Source organism: Labrus mixtus, chromosome 19 (genome assembly GCF_963584025.1).
Source record: "Labrus mixtus chromosome 19, fLabMix1.1, whole genome shotgun sequence".
NCBI classification, from domain to species: Eukaryota; Metazoa; Chordata; class Actinopteri; order Labriformes; family Labridae; genus Labrus; species Labrus mixtus.
In genome coordinates, this window is record NC_083630.1 from 24,960,693 (window position 1) to 24,966,171 (window position 5,479).

General features: G+C 46.0%; 1 protein-coding gene across 10 annotated transcripts in view; it reads right to left on the reverse strand.

Moving 5' to 3' along the window:
• LOC132994298 (protein 4.1-like) overlaps window positions 1–5,088 on the reverse strand; it is a 36,977-nt gene extending 31,889 nt beyond the window's left edge. For 9 of the 10 annotated variants that reach the window (XM_061064563.1, XM_061064560.1, XM_061064561.1 and 6 more), the window contains exon 1: window positions 1,052–1,178. The gene's annotated coding sequence lies outside the window, so the exon portion shown is untranslated. Of the gene's footprint in view, window positions 1–1,051; window positions 1,179–4,980 lie in introns of those variants that run through there. The other variant, XM_061064564.1, reaches the window with a different exon arrangement.
• Between the last annotated feature and the right edge of the window lie 391 nt (window positions 5,089–5,479).

The following is a 5,479-nucleotide window of genomic DNA, read 5'->3' on the forward strand; positions in this document are numbered from 1 at the left end:
CTGGTGGGGTAATGATGGTCTGGTGGGGTACAGATGGTCTGGCGGGGTACAGATGATCTGGTGGGGCACAGAGAGGTCTGGTGGGGTACAGATGGTCTGGTGGGGCACAGAGAGGTCTGGTGGGTACAGATGGTCTGGTGGGGTGAAGATGGTCTGGTGGGGCACAGAGAGGTCTGGTGGGGCACAGAGAGGTCTGGTGGGGTACAGATGGTCTGGTGGGGCACAGAGAGGTCTGGTGGGTACAGATGGTCTGGTGGGGTGAAGATGGTCTGGTGGGGCACAGAGAGGTCTGATGGGGTACAGATGGTCTGGGGTAGAGCTGAAGCTATCGGAATATCACAACAGTAGATTTCAGGGGTCTCAGGTCTTTGACAGACGGGTTGTTTACAGAAACTGTCCTCGTCACTGTCTGATGATGTCATCACCCTGAGCGCAGTCGCTCACATCTTTGACCCCTCCAGCTGTCAGGTGAAGGGTTGCCATGGTAACTCGTGGGCAGAATGAGAGAGAGATTAAGGCTGAGTGACAGACGGATGATGAACCACAGGGTCCAGTACTATTCAAATATATAATATATATAATATATATATAATATATATATTATATATAATAAAAATAATATATATAATATATATTATAAAACATTTTAAACACTTTATATTGATGTGTTCAAATTTAAATTCACTTTTATCACCATTTAGAAATTATACTAATAGAAGATAATATTACTTTAAGTACAGAAAGTGACGCCATGCGGGAATTTTTTTATGTTTTATTTCCGGTGTATCCTGCAGCAGGAAACACCCCGCTGCTGCTGCAACACACACACACACACGCACACACACACACACACACACACACACACACACACACACATTGAGCTGCAGTGTGATAAAGCAGAAAGATGCTCTCTCTCTCTCTCTCTCTCTCTCTCTCTCTCTCTCTCTCTCTCTCTCGTTTCTAAACTGAAAACATTTTGAACGTGACGTAACGTGACGTCATTGATCGGATCTATCGGTGATCGATTATGTTTATAAATCATCATATTTACCTGTCCTCGTGCAGGACGCTTGCCCTCTTCCTCCCGGTAACGGACGCTTTTTTGTCTTTCCTACGTCATCACTCTACAACTCACGGCTCCGCAGCAGCAGGGAGGTGACGTCATGACGCACGGCGCGCTAACAGCTGTTAGTGTTTTTTTTTCTTTAATCCATTGTTGGGACAGAGTGAGGAGCAGGGCGTGGTTTACATATTGTATTACTTTATATTATTTTATAATAATATTATATTATAGAAGGAAGAGGGAGGAGGTTCAATTTTTTAATTAATGTAATAAATAAATAAATATAAATGTTTGAAGCCTGAGGGACCCATCTGTTCCAGCAGGGGGCGCTGGAGTCCCATCGATGGCGGTCTCCATGCTGGAAATGCTGTCTCAGTCTAACTTTCAGTCAACCTAACGACAGGCTGAGAGCTGGAGCTGAGGCGGGTTTTAAACCTCCTGACAAATCGTTACACCGCGCCCACCTGTCAATCAGGTCAGCTACACGCCTTATTGTGAATAACTCTTATCCTTCATCAAATCAAAACTGATGAGTCATCAAAACGTTCACCCCCCCCGTACAGTGTGTGTCCATCGAGACATGAGCTAATCAGAATACTGAACCCATGCAGTATGTGTGTGTGTGTGTGTGTTAGATACTCACCATTAAATAATGTCCAGAAGTGATCCGGACAGAAGAAAAGATAAATAGAAGACATTACATTACCTTAAGTCATGAATATTTACGCAGTTCATACAGAAACCAGACAGAAAATGTTTTTCTATTTCTATTTGTCAGCTCGTGTACTGACTAGAACTAGGAAAAGGGACCACATTACTCCTGTGTTGGCTTCTCTGCACTGGCTCCCTATACAGTCTAGAATAGAATTCAAGATCCTTCTTCTCACTTACAAAGCTCTAAATGGTCAGGCACCACCTTATCTTTAGGAGCTACTAGTGCCGTACTGTCCCTCGAGAACATTACGGTCCCAGAATGCAGGCCTGCTAGTGGTACCTACAGTCTCTAAATGTACTATGGGAGGTAGAGCCTTCAGTTATCAGGCCTGCTAGTGGTACCTACAGTCTCTAAATGTACTATGGGAGGTAGAGCCTTCAGTTATCAGGCCTGCTCGTGGTACCTACAGTCTCTAAATGTACTATGGGAGGTAGAGCCTTCAGTTATCAGGCCTGCTCGTGGTACAGTCTCTAAATGTACAATGGGAGGTAGAGCCTTCAGTTATCAGGCCTGCTCGTGGTACCTACAGTCTCTAAATGTACCATGGGAGGTAGAGCCTTCAGTTATCAGGCCTGCTCGTGGTACAGTCTCTAAATGTACTATGGGAGGTAGAGCCTTCAGTTATCAGGCCTGCTCGTGGTACCTACAGTCTCTAAATGTACTATGGGAGGTAGAGCCTTCAGTTATCAGGCCTGCTCGTGGTACAGTCTCTAAATTGTACAATGGGAGGTAGAGCCTTCAGTTATCAGGCCTGCTCATGGTACCTACGGTCTCTAAGTGTACTATGGGAGGTAGAGCCTTCAGTCATCAGGCCTGCTCATGGTACCTACAGTCTCTAAATGTACTATGGGAGGTAGAGCCTTCAGTTATCAGACCTGCTCGTGGTACCTACGGTCTCTAAATGTACTATGGGAGGTAGAGCCTTCAGTTATCAGACCTGCTCGTGGTACCTACGGTCTCTAAGTGTACTATGGGAGGTAGAGCCTTCAGTCATCAGGCCTGCTCGTGGTACCTACGGTCTCTAAGTGTACTATGGGAGGTAGAGCCTTCAGTCATCAGGCCTGCTCGTGGTACCTACGGTCTCTAAGTGTACTATGGGAGGTAGAGCCTTCAGTCATCAGGCCTGCTCGTGGTACCTACGGTCTCTAAGTTTACTATGGGAGGTAGAGCCTTCAGTCATCAGGCCTGCTCGTGGTACCTACAGTCTCTAAATGTACTATGGGAGGTAGAGCCTTCAGTTATCAGGCCTGCTCGTGGTACCTACGGTCTCTAAGTGTACTATGGGAGGTAGAGCCTTCAGTTATCAGGCCTGCTCGTGGTACAGTCTCTAAATGTACTATGGGAGGTAGAGCCTTCAGTTATCAGGCCTGCTCGTGGTACCTACGGTCTCTAAATGTACTATGGGAGGTAGAGCCTTCAGTTATCAGGCCTGCTCGTGGTACCTACAGTCTCTAAATGTACTATGGGAGGTAGAGCCTTCAGTTATCAGGCCTGCTCGTGGTACCTACGGTCTCTAAATGTACTATGGGAGGTAGAGCCTTCAGTTATCAGGCCTGCTCGTGGTACCTACGGTCTCTAAATGTACTATGGGAGGTAGAGCCTTCAGTTATCAGACCTGCTCGTGGTACCTACAGTCTCTAAATGTACTATGGGAGGTAGAGCCTTCAGTTATCAGGCCTGCTCGTGGTACCTACGGTCTCTAAATGTACTATGGGAGGTAGAGCCTTCAGTTATCAGGCCTGCTCGTGGTACCTACGGTCTCTAAATGTACTATGGGAGGTAAAGCCTTCATTTATCAGGCCCCTCTCCTTTTGACTCATCTACCAATCAGGGTACGGGAGGTAGACACCCTCTGTACTTTTAAGAATGGAGCTTGTTGGTAAAGCTTATCAGTAGGGCTGGTTCAGGTATTGACCAGCTCCTGGTTATGCTGCTAAAGGCTTAGACCAACAGGGGACCTGGCACCTTGTACTTCTCACTCTCCCTCTCTTTCTCTATCTGTAAATCTTCCTGTTCTATGTATGTTACTAACCACATATTTTCCTGTGAGCTCCTGTGCTCGATATGTTCCTCTGGATCATTGGTGGGGACGGTCTGCTCTCACAACCCCTGATTCCAATTGCTAAAACTATTATTATCAACCTTTCTTCTATTGGATATATTGCAGTTTCTTGAGTGTTTTGGACGACGAACCGTAGATGAGACCTTGGGACTAAAAGCCTCCGTCCAGAGGGGAGGAGCTGAAACACTCTATAGAGGGGAGGAGCTGAAACGCTCTATAGAGGGGAAGAGCTGAAACGCTCTATAGAGGGGAGGAGCTGAAAAGCTATATAGATGGGAGGAGCTGAAATGCTCTATAGAGGGGAGGAGCTGAAAAGCTCTATAGAGGGTGGGAATCATCATTTAAAACAACTGTCTTGTATACAGAATCGCCGGGAAGGGCTGTGACTCACCAATCAGACGACTGGATTATTTTACAATCTTATTTAAGGAGTTTTTCTCTTTTAAAGAGACCGAAACATGACACCAAAGAAAAAGAGTGATTCAATAAAAGCACTCATTATGGTTCGATGAACATGAAATGGGGACATGGGGGGAAGGGACCGTGGTGGAGCCATCGATTGAGAGGGCGAAGTTATGGGTGGATCTGATGATGACTTCTGACTCGTCACAGTTAAGTCTGAGGATTTTATTCCAAACATGCATTCCAACAAAGCAGTCGGTGAGGACAGACTGAAAGGGTCCAAGAAGTGAACCTTGGAGAACATCTTGGGAGAGGGGAGCAGTTTGTTATGCTGATGAACTGATATTTGTCAGAGAGGTTATGAGCCAGGAGAGAGCACAGCCGGTGATTTTGAGGGAAGAGAAGGAAGGAATGGTTAATGATGAGAAATACTGCGCTCAGCTCGAGTAGGATGAGGAAGTTAACGTTTCCAGGAGTAAACGAGTACAAACTCAAGAGCATCATCTTTCACAAACTGATCCTGAATTAAAAGAAACCAAAGTGTGACCCTTCAGGGCCTCCGTACACTCTACACTGACCTGTTTACAGCGTGTGTGCGTGAGCTGAAGCTCTGCAGTTTGGTGTGTCAACATCAGTCGACATGTTTACTGATGATGGACGACAGTCAGAGCCCCACACACACACACACACACACACACACACACACACACACACACACACATACAGTGACCAGTTTACCTGTAGAAGAGCGGCTCGCTGATGAAGATGATGATGAAGGTTAAAGTCTGTTTAGATGAGTACTGACGCCTTTGTCTCTCTCTCTCTCTCTCTCTTGCTCTCTCGCTCACCCAATGGTTTTAATGGATTAGTGTTTATATTACTCGGACATATGAGGCCCCTCCCACAAAGATTAACCCCCCCCTCCCTCCCCTCACAGCTGTCATTCACAGGATGAGGGCGGGGCATAGAGCTGTGAGAGTCTCACCGTCATGCTGCAAAGGATTATGGGATATGTGTTCACATTAAATTATTGATTTGTTGATTTGTCAATAATTGATTTGAAGCTACTCTGAACGCACACACATAAAACCTCACGTGTGTGTGTTTTTGTGAGTGTGTGTGTCTCTGTGTGTGAGAGAGTGTGTGTGTATGTCAGTATTTCCTCTCAGGATGTACACACTCATAGTGACCAGCAGGGGGAGACACACATTCAGTCTAAACAACTTCAACTTTTAGC